General features: G+C 39.6%; 1 long non-coding RNA gene across 1 annotated transcript; it reads left to right on the top strand.

Annotated features, from left to right (window-relative positions):
* The first annotated feature begins 507 nt into the window (after positions 1–507).
* Positions 508–20,565, top strand: LOC143842493 (uncharacterized). The gene is made up of 4 exons (XR_013233143.1): positions 508–858; positions 2,024–2,086; positions 10,241–10,312; positions 18,867–20,565. It is a non-coding gene; the product is annotated as an uncharacterized LOC143842493 (long non-coding RNA).
* The last annotated feature ends 665 nt before the right edge of the window (positions 20,566–21,230 follow it).

Here is a 21,230-nt window from a genome sequence, read left to right as displayed (position 1 = left end):
CCCGCCCCGTCTCCTCAGATGCCCTTTGCCGTTGCCGCAGGTTTATTATTACAGTATGTGACTGCTTTCTTCCTCCATCCCCCCTCCGCTCCCTCCATCCAGGTTGGCTCCCTGCCGCGGCTGTGCAGATCCTTGGCTGGGCTTCACGCCTGGCACCCCTCCCGCCAGCCTCTGCTCTTTATTATTTGTCTGGAAAGCAGCAGCGGGGGAGGGGGAGGGCAAGGCGGCTGACCGACGGCGGTGTCCCCCAATGGGCGCCTTCAACTGGGCCAGACCTGGCCTCGGACGGAGGCAATGTAGGTCCTCCGCCAGCAGCGACGGTGAGGGAGGGGGCACCCAAAGCCGCGCGAGCCCTCCGCTCTCCACCCCCCCCCCCGCGCCACCGAGTTTCCAGCATTCCCCGGTCCGTGCCCAGTGATTGGTCGGGTATTCTCCGGCTGCTAGACAGGAGGGGGGGAGGGGGACTTTGAGCTGCAGATTATTGCAGACTAAGCAGTCTGGCTCTGCAGCAGCAAAGGGAAGGGGGAGGGGGCGCGCAAGGAGGGGAGAGGGGAGCGCTTGGCGCCTTGCCAGCTTCCATCAGAATTAGCTCATTGTTCAATATAGGCAGGCAACCAAAGCCTGAGAGAGATTTTCCCCTCTTGCTGCCCCCACCCCCTTTTCTTTCTGTCCCCCCTTCTCCTTCCAAGGCTGCACTGTGAAAGAGGTGCAGTCATTCCTCCCCACACCCTCCTACCCACCCCACGCTCCCCCTCTATAAATTCTCTTCTTGTAGCATGCTCCCCCTTTTAAAATCCACATTTGTATTTCAGATCATGTAAAAAGGACAGAGGGAGAAGGGAACGGGGGCTTTTGTCTGTAAGTATATGCATCCTCCCCCAAATGCACAAGCTCTTAAAGAGATTTCTCCTCTTCCCAACTCTTTGTTTGGTTTCCTTTCCTTTGTGGGTTATCTCCCTCACCGCCCCCCCCCCCCGCCGCCGCTTGGAATGTGCTGTAAGCATTCATAGATTTGGGGTTTTTAAAAAACAGAAAATACTCTTGATTGTTTAATATTTCCAGAGAAAACTGTGAAGTGGAAGAAGCGTGCTGTATGTGTAGATTTAAATCTTTGTCTTTCTGTGCCAACGGTGGATTTTAAAGCTTGGGATATTAATGGTTGCCTTGCCTTGGGTGTATTTTTAGAAACAGGCGTTCTTCCTGCAACAGCCTTCTACATTTTAACATGTGCAGCTGTTAAGGCAGGAGTGAATTTTATCATCATATTCTTTTCTGTACAGAATCCACTAGCGAATGAAGTGCGACTAACAGTGGAGAAGATTAAAATATTTTACCTGACCTTTTGCCTGTACATGTTACCATATTTGAATCTGCTTAAACTAATTAAAATATGCCTAAAATAAAATAGAAATGTTAGGTGATGTGTGTTAATTTAGGAAAGAAATTACCTTGTGGATGATGTCATTGTATTCTGAAAATCTTACTTCATTTAATTATTTTGCATTCTTTTTAAATGAAAGTTTTTTTGGGGGAAATTGCAAGTTAATATTTTTCTTTCAGAGAAGAGTTGTGAGCTTGCATTTAGTGCTTGAGAGAGCTAGAGGTTATGTAATGCAGTGCCATTTCCAAAAATATCCCCTCTCTGGGCTATTACGTTGTGAAAGTGTGACTCTAATACTGCTGCCTTCAGTGAAAAAAAGCAGTTGGTAGTATGTCTGAGAACAATGGATAAACTGTGCTGCTGGCACAAAATATTGTTTGATAAAGTGGGTTAGGTATAGTGCACTTCAAAGAGATGCAATGTGCTAAGAATAGCATGGGGATTGCATATCCAAGTATCAGGGATTCCTTTGTCCTATATTTAAGGGTATAGACTGCTCTAGTGGAAAGAAACGTGACATAGGAGTAGATTGATTTGTGAGAGTTAGATCTTAACCAGTACTTATTTGATTTATTTGCTGTTTGTGTATACAGCTTTCTGTATTTGGTGACGTGACGAGGTTTTTTTCCTTTATTTTTTTAGCAGACTATTCTCGTGCTACCAGAGGGAAAGTGCAGTCCCAAGTCTTAATAAAATCTGAGAATGGTAAGAATTAGTTGTTTTTGCAAATGAAAAAAAAATCAGCTTCAGATAAATATTAATCTGGTGTGCTTATCCCAACACATGTTCATCAACATGACCTTTAAAATGCATCCATTGGGATTTTGGTGCTCTGCCATGCAATGAATAATGCACTTGAAAAGCCTTTGTGAGTTGGATTTTCCATTTTCAGACATTTTGAATTGAAGCTTGAAGTCTTGTCTTGCTGAAATCAAATGTATGTAGAACAAAAGGTATTCTTTAGTATGCATTAGGATACCATATGCATTAGAAGTGGTGTGTGTGTGTGTGGAAAACATTGGGTGTGTTCTTCATTAAATGTAATACTGTATATTACATGTTCTTTCTCCAAAGCAGCTTAATTGCTTATTTTATTTTGTAAAGTTATATTTGGACATCCGTTTGGAGAGTGCAGTTTTAACCCCCTCACTGGACTGATTGAAATTATGTGTGTAATTATTGAGAAATACACCAAGATCACTTCAATGCATTTCTTTTTTCAATATTGTTTGCCATTTGAATTTAATATATCTGCTATTTTTGTGTTCCTTTCTCATATTAAAGCAAATCTGTTATAATGACTTCTCATTGCAATCTTTTTTGGCAGAATTTAAATTGATGGTGGGGAGTGGGTAGATGTGGGAATGTGGCCCAACAGTTAAGACTAAATATTCTAATTAGTGGAAAGTTTTGTATTAAGTAATGAAAAAGAAGTTTGAGTAAATGTGATGGGCAAGTGTTGAAAGTTTTTCATAATCATCCAATAGGATCCAGCTGTCACATGCTATATCCTGATTACACCCCCCCCCAAAAAAAAAAGTTCAGTGTTATCATGGGAGAAAGTTTGGGGTTCTGGAAATTAATACAAGCCTGTCAATTTAAGCAAGAATTACACTGGGTGTACATTGTCACAAAATTTTATTCAAAATAAAAGACAAAAGCAAGATAATATTTTGAGAACATCCTTGAATTTTTAGTCACTTGTGGAAAACAAGAATGAGACTGTTAACCTATGGAATGTATTTCAGATTTAGCTTTCACTACAAAATTTCCTTGATTAATCAATTTCAGGAATCCATGTAAACATTTATTTCCATAAACTATTATAGATAATATTTTTTTCTTATTTCATTGTTAGTGCTTAAAGTGAAGATTATCATGGTAGCCTGTAAAGATCATTGGCTTTAAGGGCCAGCCTAGATGTGATGGCATCCACAGGTCCAACCTGTGGATGTTGTCACCATTTTAAAGAAATTCAAAAAGGCCACAAGGGCCTGATCCTGATTGGGCTCACAGCATGGCAAGCTGGAACATTCTCTCCCCCCTCCCCCACCTTTTCACAAAAGTACCTTATCCCACTGTGTTTTGGGCATGATGGAAACCAGGTCCTGCAGAACGTTTATATCCTTTAGAAATGATACAATGATGGTGGAGTTCACAGGTTGGACCCATGGGCCCATCTCCTAGTTGGGCTCTAAGAAAGATTCTGTTTATGCATTTATTTCAATTTGTCTGGTGAGAAGCAAACCTTGTATGTTGTTACTTTACTAAGATGGAGAAGAAAAGACGTTCATATTTATTCAGTAATAAAAAGGTAAATTAAAAAATTTCAAATAGTTATAAATGGAGAGTCATTGTACTTGTGAATAAAACTTTCTGCAAACTGTAATACGTAGGAACATTTTTGCATACAAAACTTTACCCCAACATCTGAAATCTGTTTATTTGGGAATTCAGCTAACTGAACACAATGGACTTTTCTTGAAGGAAACACGTTTAGGACTGCATTATTAAAGTATCATATATTAACACTATACAACAAGTTGCTTCCATACAATTGCTAACTATTTTTAACTGGCATCATGCTTCATTTGCTACAAATACTTCCAATAGCTTCTTTCATGCAAACCTGTGGGCTGAGCAAGTGTTGGAGGTCCTGAGCTCCTTTCCAAAGGTATAGTGTCTGCCACCATGTGAAAAGCCTTTGTAGAACTTTGAAAGTAGCTTCCTACAAACGAAGTAGCTTCTTACAAAGTAGCTTCCTGGGAAGACAGAAATGAAATCTGAGAGCACACTTGCAATCAACTTCTGTTTACCTAAGAAGTTGCATTGGATCTTAGAGCACATCTAACTAGGTTAGTGTGTGCATGCAAAACCCTGCAAAATGTGGCATCATCTTTTGTCATGGGCTACTTCCCATACTTCCAAACATGGCCTTGGATCCTAGTGAAAATTTCTGCTGGCAGGTTTTCCACCGGGGGGAATCAGTGAAAATCCCATTGTCTATCATTCTCTACAGTATGATGAATGATGAATTGGAATGATGATATGTGCTGTGGCTTCAGGTTATTCTGCAGACATTAAGTGGGTTGTTGCCATGATTTTCATCACAACCTACAACTACTCTTAAAAGTTTTTCACAGAATGCAGTGATTGGCATACAAACTGAAGCAGTCTTTCCCCCTGGTCTAAGAGGGACTTTTGCATGAAACAGGTTTCTGCAAGTGGTTCCCCTTGTTGGACTAATATATGTACACATCCTCTGACAGATGGTTGGTGCAGATATTTGATACAGCCTTTATCTGTGTGTATGATGGGGGGAAATGAACCCCTTATACAAGTATTCTGAACTGTCAGAACCTGTTTGTTGGTAGGTATGTACATTGCTATGCATAAGGACATTGGGACCAAAAAATCAAATTCTGTTTTAAGATTTATAATCTTTAAATGCAATTCCTAGAGGAAAAACGATGGAAAAATAAGTAGCAGTTGAGTATTCAATGGCCATATATAAATATTTAAGTCTTATGATTGTTTTAATTTCAAGTAAAGTATTTTTCAAATAACCATTAGTTCCCAGTTTTGCAAAGAAAGCACTGTATACATAGACTCTGTGTATATTTTCCAATGAACATGTGTAGGTTGATTTGATGTCTCCCCCTTCACCCCACAAGCATGTTCATTCTTCCTTTTTAACAAATTTCAAAAAACAACTGGCCATTTAGAGAATAATTTAGAGTACAATGTATGTTTCATGTAACATCACAGCTACCATGTATGTAATTACACAGTGTAATTCTGCAAAACATAATTTGATTTAAATGTGTTTTTAACATTTTCATGTAACTGAAAGGGATAATACGGAGTATTTCCCTCTCAGATATCCTTGTTAAAAACATATTGCTATGAAGCTCCGGGCTTGTAAGCTAAATGGTAGCAAGGCAGATTTTCATGCACCAACCCTTGAGTATATATGAAAGGAAGTTGCTGAAGATGGATAAATTTATGTGCTGCAGAACATAGTGCCTGCTCTCTTTCTGTGAAGAGGAGCAAAGAAGCAAGTCTCGTACCTTTGTGACAGTACTGATGCATAACAGCAAGCAAGAGGGTTTCTTTGGCGTCATCAGGGATGGTTTGTCCTATAAGCCTATTGCATTGTGAATAGGGTTGTGCGATTCGGCTGGTTCGGCGGCCGTTCCCTCCGGGCGCAGCCAGCGCCGCACCGCAGGGGGGGGAGGGCGGTGCCAGCAGCGGCGTGACAGCGGGCGCAACCACGCAGGCGTGCCTGTGTGGTTGCGCCCGCTGTCACGCCGCTGCCGGCACCGCCCTCCCCCCCGCGCGGAGTGGCGCTGGCTGCGCCCGGAGGGAACGGCCGCCGAACCAGCCGAATCGCACAACCCTAATTGTGAAGGCTCTGCTGCAGCACTGTATTCTCCTTGCAAGATCATCTCACCACAGATGAGTTAGTTGTGATAATGAAAACTTTTCTTTCTGTCTTGAATGTTGTAGTGTTGTGGACTGTGATAAACTATATACGTTGTTGAAAAACACAAGACTGTCAGTTTCTTTAGCATACTTTGAATCTTATACACATATATTTTCTGTAATGTTTGAATGGATGTGTTTCACCTGTATGTGCTTTAACATGTGATCTGTAGTTGAACTGGAGAAGGCACTGGAATAATTGGTTATTGAGTTTTCCTTTTTAATCTTATTGACTGCAGTAGACTTAGAAATGTGTTTTTATTTAGGACTGCATTGTAAGAGGCCTAAACTAACATAATATAAACTCACAAACAATGAACCATGCAAAAGAAAAGGAGTCATCTCATATTATTGAAAGAGTACTGAGGATCTAATAATCCTATGATTGCAAGAATATGGCCACATTATGGTTACTTTAGTTAACTAAAGAGATAGCTAGACAGTTTTCATTGGGTTTTCATCTGTAGCTCTGCCTATAGATCAATGTAAGTCAACAGAGGCTACATAAAAAAAAAACCTCTTCCACTGAGGGCATGTAGGATGGTGTGCACAATGTGTATATTGTGGAGAAAGTGAGAAATCATTTGGTATTGCAAAGCCATAGAGATTATTTTGGAGTAAAAGCTAATGGGACAACTTTTGGGTTAAACTCTAGAATAAAGTTTTGGCTTCGTGACAAAGGACTAGCTGACATGTTGTCTTTTTAAACTGGAAAGGGAAAAAAAAGTCAATGTAAAATTTTTCCAGCTGAAGGAAAAGCTTGGTGGATGAATTAGAAGATTCAGGAGATCAGAAGTTTCACTGTGAAGAACTACTTGTGCAAGAGGGGGGAGTGACAGCAAGGAAGGTGTTAAAATGGATGAGGGAAAAGCTGCTTGCCTTCTTTAGCTGTTTTCATCCTGTTAGTGTTAGAGGCCTGAATCACAAGATGAGAAAGAATAAAGAGAAGCTGTAGAAGAATATCAGTAAAACATATCTAAATCAGGAAAGATGGAGCAGTGGAAACAGGAGAGGAATTTATTGTGTAGACTTTAGCAATGGAATGCACCTTTACTGGTTCACTTTTACTCCACAAATGATCTGCCACACACTGATGGCATTGATTGCTGCTATAAAGTAGTCATAATGGAGCCAAAAATTACACTGGACTGGTTCCAGTGAGGAAAACTACTACAGAGAAGCATACTTGTCCACATACTTATTCAGCTGTCAACAGTAAAGTTTGTACAATTATTCTGAAGTTGCTGAGACTTCATCTTTTGCCTTCAGTGGCCCTTTCCAATTGCATAAGTTGAACCTTTATATCCCAAAGAATGATCCATATAACATTTTACAATTCCATAAATATAGATGGAATTAATTCCTCACAAGTTGACCTAGATAGCTTATTGAATACAGACCAGTGACCTGAGAGTGATCATCATGCTATGATTCTAGTTGAAAAAATTAGTGCTCAGACCACTTCTGTCGAGGCATCTTTGACTGTAGTGTTTGCCAACATTTAGACTGGGGTACACATGTAATTGAAGTTTCCTTACGTCCTGTGTATCCAGTATTAAAATTCTAGTGAGAGGCTTTAGGGACTTCTGTATGTTGATGACTACCTCTAATTATATATTCGTTATGTCATATCAACCCTGTGGGAAACTGGAACAGCAGAAGAGTTTATGTCTTATGGAGGAGATGTAGCATAGTATTCTGCTTGGATAAATGCCTAAGTGTAAAGATGATAATTCCTCCCAACTGTACATCCATTGGTCAGTTGTTGCACCTGTTTATCTGCCATCCTGAAGTCAAATGTTGGTTCCCTCTATTGCTCAGCTATCTAGCAATGGAGAGAAGTTAAGAAGGTTGTTATTCCTGTCTACCTTTTAATGAGTTTAAAGTAGACAACCTGTAAACAATTGAACAGTAGACGAATTAGAAAAATATTTTAATGCACATATTTTAAAGGTAACAAACATTACTTTCAAAAAAGCATTCTTTTCTATATGAGAAAAAAGGGCAAACAGCCCTTTTATTCTGCTGCCAGGATGTTCTGTAGAAATACTTGACTTCTATGTAAATTGGATAGAAACCCTATATATTACCTTTGGGTTAGGTATACTGCATGAGCATCAAATCATTTGTTTATATATTATTGGATTTGTAGACCACCCCTTTCTGTGAACAGGCTCGGGTGGTTCATAGCATATTAAAATTCTAGTTAAAATACAATAAAACAATAAACCCCCATAATGCTCTTATTTCCTGCTATTTGACTATGTGTTCTGGATGTAGTATCATTGGCTACTGTTTAATGGTGGGATGTTCAACAGGTGGAAAATTCTGAAGAGAGAGAAGGGAGGACCATTTGCTTGTTTTGGCCTGGTGGAATAGTGCTGTTTTACAGTCCCTGTGGATCTTAGGTAGATCAGTTGTTGTTTTGTGGTTCCTGAATGTTTATTTGAATTTTAAAAAATAATATCAGGGACAGGTCAGTCTAATTAACAGTACCTCTCAAAGGCCCTTCTCAGTCAGAGTATCTCAAATCTTTGTGGGTGACCATGGTAGAGTTTGAATCATAGTGCTGGCCACTAGGACATTTTACACTTTTATCTTTTGGTTTATTAGTTTGCAGTAGATTAGGATTATTTAAGGCAAAAACTCTCTCTTTCTACATACAATAGGGTCTATAAAATTTTTCAGAATTCTCTCTTACATTTTCCATTTGGTTCCCTATCCCATATTTTTTCTTATGAGATTAAATACAGGAAAAGCACAAGAAACCTTTTATTGTATTAGTCTTAGAATGTGCACAGTATATACATGAACTAACCGAAAAAAGGTAGATCCAGCTCTTCAGCCTTTCTTTTGGCTTCTAATCCAGGTTCATCGACTGGGTCCCTCCTCTGCATACCACACCATGAGGCATTAGGTGGTTGGGGCAGCCTATTAAGCTACATGAGCAGGGGCAGGGGGCTGTATTGTAGTTTAGTATTTTAATTATTGGATGTTTTATGTTGATGTAAACCTCCTTGTGGAGAGTGAAAAAGTTGGCTTGAAACTCAACATCAAGAAAACAGATCATGGCATCTGGCCCTCTCAATTCCTGGAAAATAGATGGGGAAGAAATGGAGGTAGTGACAGATTTTATTTTGCTGGGCTCCAAGATCGCTGCAGATTGGGACTGCAGCAAAGAAATTAAAAGACACTTGCTCTTGGGGACGAAAGCTATGGCAAATCTAGACAGCATCCTAAAAAGCAGAGACATCACTCTGCCAACCAAAGTGCGTCTGGTCAAAGCTATGGTCTTCCCAGTTGCAATGTATGGCTGTGAAAGCTGACCATAAGGAAGGCCGAACATCAAAGAATTGAGGCTTTTGAACTCTGGTGCTGGAGAAGACTCTTGCGAGTCCCTTGGACTGCAAGGCGAACAAACCAGTCAGTCCTAGAGGAGAGCAGCCCAGACTGCTCCTTAGAAGGCCAGATCCTGAAGATGGAGGGAAAGTTCCCTCTGTCTACTTTCTCTGCCCATAATTGTATAAAATTCTATCCTTCCTTAGTCTTAAAAAATTACAGATTCTTCAGTCTTTCTTCATAGGAAGGGTATTCCAACCCCTTTAATCATCTTCTGTACCTTGTCCAGCCCTGCAATGTCCTTTTTGAGACATTCTGACCAGAATTGCACACAGTATTCCAAATAAGGTTACATCATAGCTTGATACAGGTGTATTATAATATTGGCTGTTTTATTTTCTGTCCATTTCCTAATAATCCCCAGCATAGAGTTTGTCTTTTTCACTACTGTGGTATGTTGGGTTGACGTTTTCCTTGACCTATTATGCACTGCAGTCCCAAGTCTCTTTCCATCTTGGTTGATGAACATTTGTTTGCTCCACTAATGCCAAATAATGTAAGCAATTTAAGGAATACAAGTTTTATAAATAGTGCAGTTGTAAATACAAACGTGATTCAGTATCAATAAAAGACTTAATTGACCAAAGGCAGACATGAAGTAAGATCTAGATAATGCATCTCCAGGTTAGATGTGCCTTAAAACTGCAAAACAGCACAGCAGTAGAAAACAGTATAGAATAAGATATTTGTAGGCAGTATTTAGGACAAAGACCTTGAGACTATGAGGAGGGGCAGGAAAGAGTAGAAACATCTGTGAACCAGATGACTCTGGTGGGGGTTGCCTTCATCTTATAGTTTTCTCTTTAGTACAAAAGTATGAACATTTATTTGAGAATCTCTGGGCTCCAGTTGATTTGGTGGGTCTTACTGAGGAATTTGTTCACACTGTGATCCCAGTTCAGCACTAAATTAAGGTTCCTTTAAATGACTATAGCTCTCCTCATGAATATTTTTATTGTATTAATATTTCTGTAGGTTTATCGACCAAGGCTCACTGCCAGCCAGAAACACATTCCTATCAGCCATGGGTATGGAGGATTTCTTCAGGTATATTTATTTATATACTTTTAAAAACCTCAGATTGGATTACAAGAGTTTTGCAATGTACAATGAAACTGTCATTTGGGATTATTTTATGACTGCCGGAGAACAAAAACAGAAATAGAAGTTAATGTAGAAACCTAAAGGTTTTCCTTCTTTTTTTCTTGTGGGTAAACTAAATGTTTGGCAAAAAAAAAGAAAAGAAAAAAGAAAAAAAACAGAACTTAACCATAATTTAAAAAACAACTCCACACCTCTGGGAGAAAAGTTAGAACAGAAAAGTGATATCATAGTTAGCTTGCCCAGTAATGTGATATTTTACTTATCTTTGAAGTTCTCAGTGTTTTCAGTGGAATCATCAGTTTGTGCTAGTATTATAGATTAATAATAATAGGGTTAACATAACTACATAAATGTTTGTCTTCCTGGGAAGTTTGAATAGCCTTATTTTCATTCTGGTATGTCCAAAATAGGATATGAAATTTGAATAGAGCAAAAACGGCTTTTCAAAAGCCACAGAACATATTGGTTTCATTCCCTTATCCCTGTTTACTCATGACTCAAAAATCTGGCAGCAGAATTGGCAAGTAAGCAAAATAGTTAACAGATGGAAAACTGTTTCAGATATATTCCTAGAGCTAGCCTAAGAAAATTCCCATGAAGAAATCTGTTGTTCAGATATCAGCACATTTCCCATGCCCTTTATTGAAGGAAAGCTCTGAGCTGTATAATTAGAAATCAGAGTATCTTGCAATATTTGGAAACCCTCTTGGTTATACTGTAGTATAGCATACTTTTGGATTCACAAAGGTGGCAGCCAAATTTGACAGTGAAATTCAAAGTAATTGCACACTTCTAAGCCTATTGTGGCGCAGAGTGGTAAGGCAGCAGACATGCAGTCTGAAAGCTCTGCCCATGAGTCTGGGAGTTCAATCCCAGCAGCCGGCTCAAGGTTGACTCAGCCTTCCATCCTTCCGAGGTTAGTAAAATGAGTACCCAGCTTGCTTGCTGGAGGGTAAACGGTAATGACTGGGGAAGGCACTGGCAAACCACCCCGTATTGAGTCTGCCATGAAAACGCTAGAGGGCGTCACCCCAAGGGTCAGCCATGACCCGGTGCTTGCACAGGGGATACCTTTACCTTTTTAAGCCGATAAATTTAAATGGATTTATTAATACAGACTACACAAAGTAGTGTCAATAAGTCAAATGAACTGATAAATATGAATAAAATTTACAATACTCGTAATATGGTCACTTTTATAACATGCGCGTTTGCGCATGTGCGGCCACGCATGCGTGGCTGCAGGATCTCTACCCCACACCCACCGGTCCACAGCGTAAAAAAGGTTGCAGACCACTGCCATAAAATACTCAAGCAATATACAAGATGTCCAGAAGTGGTGGAAACTACAAAAACTGACCTCACTCACTATCCACCATGGGGGCAAAAACCATAGACTATCATGGAAGATTGGTGAAAAGGACTCAATCCTTTAGAATGATTTTATGAATTCTTGCTGCCTTATTATATAATAAAGGAGGAATAAAAAGGGAAGATATTTTAAATTCAATATTCTTAACAAAAAGACCCTTGCTGTTTGTCATGGAGTAGCCAAATGTAAAGGGCTGCATAGAACAGAGAATGTATTTGCAGATCCCGGAATGATCACGTGGCATTTTTATCTTATGATTGTATGGCAGAATTTCAGGGCTGAGTTTGTTTTTACAGCTGAAAAGGAACTGCATAACAATACTTTTGGAAGTCTGCCCAGGTCTTTTGTCTGTCTGTCTGTCTGTGTTGCTTGCACGTCTGTGCTTCTACTTTTCTTCCTTCATCCTCTGAGGTTAAAGCCACAATGAATGAATGAAAAGAAGAAAAAATGTTTTAAAAGAATTGATTTACTGAAGGACAATGTTCATATATATGCAAAATATTAATTTAAATTCTGGGAGACAAAATTCTCCTCAACTAAGCCAACCCTTAACTTAGAAGAGTATGCAAACATGGAAAAGTTTAGCAGTGAATTCATTATAAAAGCACATTCTGAATTTTGTGTACATGTACCATTTTGTCCTTCATAATTAGCCCAAGGGAAACCACATATTTTAGCTTGAGCAGAAGAAGAACCTAGAATTGTATTTATTTATTTATTATATTTATATATCGTCCTCCCCAAAGGCTCAGGGCAGTTTACAGGGAACAGGAAAAGATACAGATAACATATGGTAACAAGTGATAACAGTAATGGATCACAGGTGGCTGTGTCAGTCATCAGAAAACAGGAGGGGGGACAGACTAGTGTTGGCATGATGTGCAAGCATGAATTTGCCCTGCTGCCATGTGAGCACTAGCCCACCCTTTCCCCTTCATGCATAATTGGTCTAAGAGTAATTTCTGTTATAACTGCTAATAACAGGTAATTATTTCAGCATAAAGAATGAAACACACATAACTGCTTTACTTACCTTATTCACTGATATCTAACCTAATAAACACATTACATTTTTATTTTTAAACTAATTTTGTAGTGTTTTATTTGCGCTTTCAAATAAATATTATTTAAATATTTAAATAAATATTTAAAAATAAATCAACTATAAATTTTACCAAGGGCTCAAATACTGTCCAACATGTACATTTTGTGTTGAAGAAAATTACTTTCTTAAAATGACTGCTGAGTTTAGTTAGGAGTCTTTGATGAAGAACTTTATATTTAAAAAAAACTTTTTGGAAGTCTAGGTAAACATCTGCCAGGTCATCCTTCTCCAACCTCCCCTCCCAAAGAACTCTAAAAAGTTAGTGAGACAAGATCTGCCTTTACAGAATCTGTGCTGATTCCTCCTCAGTAGCTTTTGTTCATCAATTGTGCCTACTAATTCTATAACAACAGGTTCCACCAACTCACTCAGTGTCAGTGTAAGACTGACTGACCAGTAAATTCTCAGATCTCATCGGGAACTTTTTAAGATGCGGATTAGATTAGCTACATTCTGGTCCTTGGGAATGGTGGCAAATATTAGTGATAGATTGCATATTTTTGTCAGATCCACAAATGTACATGTCTGAACTCTTGAATGTGTGGCATCTGGCCTGGCGATTTATCAGTTTTTAATTCATCCATCAATCCCAGGATGTCCTCTCTTGACATCCCTCCTAAAACTGGCAGTTCTGGAAGGGAAAAACCTCCCATCTTCCATAGATAGAAGCAAAAAAAACCTGGCAGTTCTGGAAGGGAAACACCTCCCATCTTCCATAAATAGAAGCAAAAAATGCATCCAGCTTCTCTGCCATTTCCCTGTCATCCATTAGCAATCCTTTTAGCCCTTGGTCATTCAAGGGCCCCACTACCTCCATGGCTGGTTTTCTGCTTCTAATATACTTGAAGAAAATTTTATTGTTGTTGGGTTTTTTTGCAATATATTTTTCATAGTCTCTTTTTACCTGTCTGAACACTGACTTGCATTTTATTTGCCAAATCCCTTTAATTTACCTCACTTAGACTTGCCTACCACCATTTAGGAATCCTTCTTTTTACTGCTTCTATTACTTTGTTTGTTAACCATGCAACCCTTTTTATCCTTATTGGTACCTTTCCTAACCTGTAGTATACATTTTATCTTAGCTGTTCCCAAATGGCAGTATCATGTTTACATTTCTCACCTTGTCTTGAGCATTTCTTAGGACCAAGGCAAGGATAGTCTTCCCACTGGTAGGTTTTGTAATCACCTTCTCCATGGCACAGTGATTGAAAGCATCTAGATACCCAATCTCTCTACTGACTTGAACAGATATTGACCCAATCAAGGTGTTGGTAGCTAAAATCACCTATTCTAGCTGCTTTTCTTAATTCTGTTGCTGTTTTAAAATCATCTTGGTGGTCAATAAACAACTCCCAGAGTTAAATTTCTTTTTGAACCCATTATTTCCCTAGTATTACTGTATGCAAATCTAGGTTTTACTGGACTGTATACCCCCTGACATAGGCCCATTATGCACGGAGTCGGTCCGCATTCGGGGTGGAATGGCGGCGGCTAAATCACCAATTATGCACGCTGCAGGCAGCAACCGGGCGCAGAGTCAACGTATGCCGCTGAAAAAGCCGTGTTAGCGAGATCTGGAAGAAAGTGGCGCTTCCTGGGACCAGGGCGCAACCAGCAGCGGCTCCGGAGTAGCCGTGTGCATAATCGGATACTCTGAGTTTTGCCGCCGTTGTGTTCCGTCCCATGCATAACCGGTTTGCTTCGCCTCTTCCTCCTCCGCGTTCTCCATACCACCGTTTCAGTGGCCGTACATAATAGGCCATACAGTGTCACTCCACCTCCCCCCTTATTCTTCTGATACTGTTTATATTTCATAATCACACTATCCCACTGATTATTCTCATCCCACCAGGTTTCTGAAATTGCTGCAATGTCTGACACTAAGCATTCCAGCTCCCACAATTTTACCATGGGATACTTCTAGCATTTTCATGTAAACATCGATAATTCCCCAGACACGTTAGGCCTGCAGCCTTCCTCCTGTGGCTTATAGACCTTGCCAGGCAGTCAATCAATCACTTTCTTTATTACGATCAATATTGTTTGTCACCCTCTCAGTTGCCAGTCTTAATCCACTTCCCTCTAGAACAGTTACAGCTACCCCTTCAACTCTTCAAGATGAGCCATCCAGAACCAGAAACATTTCATATCCTGCTAGCTTTCCCCCAGGCATTAGTTTTAAATTGCTCTGCTACCTTTTTGAATTTAATTGTCAGTAGTTTTGTTCCTTCTTGGGGCAAGTGGAAGGAATCTCTTGTACAGGTCCTGCTTGTTCCAAAAAGCATCCCAGTTCCTAGTAAACCTAAACCATTCCTCTACATCATCATCTCAGCCACAAATTGAAACTCATAATTTGTGCCTCTTGCTGGCCCTGCATGTGGAACACGCAGGACTCCTGAAAAGGCTACTTTGGAGATCCTGGCCCTGAGTCTCCTGCCTTGCAGTCTAAATTTTTCCTCCTAGACCACACAACTACACTTCCACACATAGCCAGCATTTACCAGAACTACTGGCTCCTCTCCAGCACTGTCTACCAACCTATCTAGACCACATGTAATGTCTGCTGCCTTTGTACCAGGCAAGCAAGTCACCATGGGGTCAGGTGGTAGGTTCACAACCTACCTAGCTACATGGGCCACCTCACTGTGTGTAGGATGTCAAGAATTAGGATTATATCTATTAAAGGCATAAAGGTTTTTTCCCTACAAAATATTTATTACTGGGACCATATATCAACAATACAGGAAAATACATAATTGCGGACTTTAAATCTCATTGATGAATAGTTAACAGGATATGCATTGATCTGAGTTTAAAGAGAGCAGGTCTTAGTCTGCAAACAAACTACATAGTGAACCACAGTCTCTGGCAGCATAGTATGCTACCTTTCCTTAAAAGTTGGGAAGAATAAATATGCCTTTCATTAAATTATTACAGGAAAAAGGGTTCATTATTGAGTGCCAGAAGCCTAAGAAACAAGTCATTTAAGAAGGCAGAGCTAGGCACCAAAAGGAATACTTCAGTAACAAGTCCGTCTTTGCAGCTTGAATGGATTTTCTGTGCATTAAATTAAAAGTGGCAATAAAAATTAAGCATATGATTAAAATCACAAAATAAATTTACTGGAAGGCATACTCTGTAATACTTCTGAGCAATGGTTCCTCTTCATAGTACTATCATTAAATCTGTATGGAAGTTGCATGAGATAATTCAAAGTCTGTACATTTGACAGTGCACATCTTACATGCACTATTTGAATACTTGTTTACATGTGGCTATTTGTGTACAAAGGGAATGCAAAATTGTCCAACAGAGAGTTAGATGATTACTGTAGGATCCTAGGATCTTGTAAGGTGCACAAGGTCCAGGGCTATAGCCATATTAAGAAAGGGAAGGCCTCTGCCTTTTCATGCTATCTTATCCCAAGGATATCTCTGTTGTCTCCTTGGAGGAAAAGCTCAAGGATTCCACTTTTGTGAGTTTGCTATAATTTGGTATTTAGAATTGTTCATTGACCTTATATAGGCTCCTGTGATTGAAAATAGGCAAGAGCTATCCAGAAGAAACAGCTTCATCTTTCAACCTTGCAGTGACAGTAGTAGTTGTCCTGCTTCTCTCTTGACAAAATACTCAGATTTTAGAATTGGTTTTCAGACAAAAAAATTGGAAACCCCAAAAACTGAAGAAAATCTCCTTATTGGCCTGAGCTTGGAAGAAGAGTGGGATACAAATATAATCCTTAACACGCCCGCGGCGCCTCCGGACAGACCATCGGCTGGGCCAATTGGCAGGCGCAAAGCGCCTGCCGATTGGCCCGGCCGATTCCTGCCCTGATGACAAGGAAGCAACTGCGAGCGCGGCTCGCAGTTGCTCCCTTGCCGGTGGCCTAACGAGGCGAAAGGTGCGAAGCGCCTCTCGCCATGTCAGGCCGCCGGCCAAGGGAGCCCCTGACAGCCGCGCTGCGCGCGACTGCCGGGAGCTCCCTTGCCTAGCACCCGCTGTATTTTAATTACAGCGGGCTTTATTACTAGTCAAGAATATTGCCTTTCCTGTCTCCCAAAATTTGAAATACAGGAGTAATGTATCCCAATAACTTCCCACTTTATTTTTTATTGGCGTAAGTCTCCAGGTGTGGCTATTTTTACCCAGGTGTCTCCATGTGCTGGTCAGATCAGTGGGGAGCAGGCAAGCTCAAAATGAATCCAAACAGGATGAAGGTTATGGTGGTCCTGCAACTGGTGTTCTGGTAGGGGTTGGTCTTTTGCAGAGTAAAATTATTTGAGCTGATATATAGCGTTGGGATGCTGTTGAACCTCATGTGAGCTTTTGAGGAACAAATGCAAGGAGTGGGAAAAAGTGGTCTAGAAGGGGGAATTACTATATCTTCTATATCTCAGCCAAGTTTATCCATGCTGCTGCAGCTTCTAGGCTGTGTTACTAATATTCTTTATCTGGGGCTGCCCTTGACTATATCTTAAAAGCTTCTGTTGATGCAGACTGCAACTGCCCATTAATTTATGAGAATGAATTGACAACATATTACATTTGTAGTGGAACAACTGTATTGGCTAACCATTTGCTTCTGGGCTTAGTTCAAGGTGCCAATAACTGCCTTTAAATTCTTTATTACCTGGGGGCTACATATGAACAAGTGATCTGTTCACAAGCATTTTTGTATATCTCTTTCTCACAGTTAGAAATCAGGCCTCTTTAGTTGCTGCACTATAGTGTCCAGATGGTCTTCCAGAGCGCCAAGCACTAGACCTTTGAAGAGCCTGTAAAGTTCTCAAGCAGTCCCTTGAAAATTTGAAGATTTTCATCTTTTGTGGAAGTTTTGTGATAGCAGTGAATGTTTTGTTGTATATAACAGGATGAGTTTTACTGTCATGTCAACGTTTTTAATCTGTTTGATTACTGTATATTTTAATATGCGCTGTTATTCAGGTCTATCTATGTCACAAATCTGGGATAAAAAAGTTTTAAATAAAGTGATATTCTACTGCTTCCTTTCACTGACCAGAGAGTGAGCTGTTTTCATTGAGAACAGATAACTAATGCTGAGTTATATCCTGCTAAGTTTCACTGTCAATAATAGCAAGAGCAGCCCTGTCTGTGAGGGTCTCCCTTTCTACCAGTGTTCTTTTGGAGATCAGAGCAGATGGGAAAGGCAAAGAAAGATGCGCATTCACCAGCACAATGTCTATATCATTTTGAAGCCTGCTATCATTTTGAAGAATGCTTGTACAGTTGGACAACTTAAGGAGAAATATCTTCCATGGCAAGCTACCTTAGTCTTTGTATTCAGAAACCTAGATAGTATAAAAGGATTGTAATACTGTTAAGTTTTGTTTGGGTTTTATTATTTTTTTTGCACTGACCATTTTTTTGCACTGACCATGGAAGATGACTACTGACATGGCAACATGGTTGTAAATCACAATCTTAATACTTTTCACAGTAGAGTTTGCAGTGAGCCAATGAGAATTTGGCTAGTTTTCACAACATGGCCTTCTGAAGTAGATTTGGTAAACTTAGTTCCAAGGGTTAATTCACTACCAGTCTAGTATTCGTTCAGAGATTGGATGGCAATTCAGCTCTGTCCACACTGTTTGCCACATGAACAAACAACAATTTCCCTAACTGGCCTAAAACTGGGTTGAACAGCAATGTACAAATTAGCAACTTATGTTCATGGTGACTGCTCCAAGAAACCGATTTGCTGCAATCCTGGCTCAGTTTACAAAGAAAATGGCACCTGGCCATAAACACAATGGAAGTTGGAATGAGTACTTGGAGTCCTCAAACGTATTAGCACAAAAATAGCACCTGTCGAGACAGCTTCAAGAGTGACGAGTCTTTAAAATAGATACAATGTTTTAAAACTGAAAATAATGTTTATGCCACATTTGCATGGCTTTAAAGTCAGGATCATGTAAGGGACAGGGTTTATTATGTATAGCAGTGTTTGTAAAAATGCAGCAGCTAACTCTTTCCTTCCCCTCCTTCCTCACTTGTAGGACAATCTGCCCATCCCAAAGGAAGTTAATCGCAAAAAGAATGAGAGATCTGAACCTCCGTTCCTGTCACCAGCAAATGGCTATGGACACCATTTCACCCAAATCAATTACCTCTCCTTTTTTTAATCATAACTCCTCATTTGTATTGAATATGGTGTATGGGTGTTGATGAGGTCATCATGGTGTCATATATTGGGAATTGTTTCTGTGTAAATCATAAGAAGAAAACTATGGGACTCTGAGCCTTGCTTTTGAGAATTACAGTGGAAAAATGTATACCATAAACCGGTTTTTAACCATTCTTACTCAAGTAAAAAAACTCAGAATTTCACACTGTGAACCCAAGTTTACAAACATTACAGGTGGGCCTTCAGGCCTTGTTCTACCACAGCAATGTCTTCCACTACTCAAACTCCACTGACCACATGCAACTGGTAAACTGCTGCCTCTCCATTTTCATGATTCCTAACTGCTTCTTGCAGAGGCTGAGAGTCCCCCTTTATTTCATTTAGATGTAACAAGCCTAGTAGTTTATTTTCATTGATTGTCTGTATATCTCTATATTTTATCCATGTACTCTTTTGATGTATAGAAGTAGTATGAAACTCATGGTTTCCTTGTGGTAAGTGACTGAGATGCTGCCACGGGATTTGAGACACTGATGAATGGTGCTATTTTGGACTTTAAACATGCTCCTTGGCAAGGTAGCTCTGATGGAGTTATTTTTAATTTCCATGTTCTAAGAAGGTGTTGGTACTTTGTTCTCGTTCTTTAGACTGGACTGACTTGTTTCCTTGTGTCTTCAGTGTGGCTTTCTTATTCAGTGTTGTAGGGTGAGTAATTACTAATACTGCAAGTGAGGAACTGATTCCCACCTTGGTATGCTCACAAACTTGCAATGGTAGTGGGAGCAATCACAAAACTGTAATTTACTACAATTTTCCTCTCTGCCATTTTGCTTTCATGATTTGGATAAAGAGCAGCAATAATTTTCTTACGGTCTTTAGGGGTTGTCTTAATGTTTTAATCTTTTCTTTTTGCAAAATCATTAGGCGGCATATTCTTCAAGGGGGCAGTATGTTTGTAAATGTCCTCTTAAAATCAATAAAATTGGCTTATGTTTTTAAAAATGAAAACCAAATTATTTCTTTAAATGTGTTGAAAAAGAATCTATTCAAAAGCAATGAATCTAGTTCCACAGTATTTCCAGCTTGTGGATGTGGATTTTACATTTTTGTTCTTGCTCCCAGGAAATTAGGAAACAAAATACAAAACAAAACAGTACCACCATCTACTCATGGAATGTTGTTGTGTTAGACACAGTCTGGAAGCCCACCTTAATTTTTTTATATAACTCTGTCCTTCAGCTCTTCCTTTTACTGGGCAGGCTTTGTCCTGAACTGTTTAGCTTCTGACTGTTAAATACCAATGCATGCACTGCACTTCTTGGTTTCACCCCTCCTCCCCCCATTCTTATGCACTTTCTTTCTGGTAGATTAGATAAGTCAATTGTGCTGTATATACATATAGCAAGAAACAGTATTCAGCAGTTGTGGCATTTATGTATAGTTGCAGTTGTGTACTGCTGAAATGCAGGCTTTTGTAACAGTCTGATCTTTAATAATGCACTACAAGTACCCAATGTATTTTAGCTCTTTTAGTAGGATTTGTTCAATAAATATGCAAGCTCTAAGAGTAACTACAATGTCTGCGTGCTGTTATTTTTCCTTGTCCTATGCATCATAACCACGGTTAGTGGCTATCATCATCCAGTAAAGGGTGCCCTTCCTGTCCAATCAACATGCATAAATGTTGTTATCCTAAGAGCAGTTCCACATATTATCTGGATGCAAGGAAAGAAAAGTGCTAGTTGTGTTTCCTGTTTGGGCATGATGTAAAAATAACACCCATTTCAGCCTGTGAGATTTCAGGAAGCAGCCTTCCTGAAGTAACTTGTGAATAAAATTAATGACCATGTGATACTTTTTTCATCACTGTAGTGCATCTTCAGAAGCGGGCCCCAGATTTGCTGCTCTGGCAAATAAATGCATGTAGGAAACAGACTGGAGAGGGAAGGCATTCAGTATCACAAAAGGAGCACATAAAAGTATGAGCCAATAAAAGGACAATACAAAGCGCTGTGTGATATTAACAATCCAAATTATTAATACAAACACCTTATTTTACTGACCATAAGAATTCCAACATGGTTGGCTGTGACTTGACAGCACTTACATACATTGGAAGCTGGCCAGTTGTTGCTTAGAATTGTGCTTGAAGTAGATGAAAAGGTTAAATAGAGTTGAGTGTCAGCATTTGGCTAAAAAAAATTGCCAAACTGAGACAGCATTCAGTATACTATGC

This window comes from Paroedura picta, chromosome 7 (genome assembly GCF_049243985.1).
Source record: "Paroedura picta isolate Pp20150507F chromosome 7, Ppicta_v3.0, whole genome shotgun sequence".
Taxonomy (NCBI): Eukaryota; Metazoa; Chordata; class Lepidosauria; order Squamata; family Gekkonidae; genus Paroedura; species Paroedura picta.
Note: the sequence above shows the minus strand (reverse complement) of the source record. Positions and strands in the feature narration are given on the sequence as shown.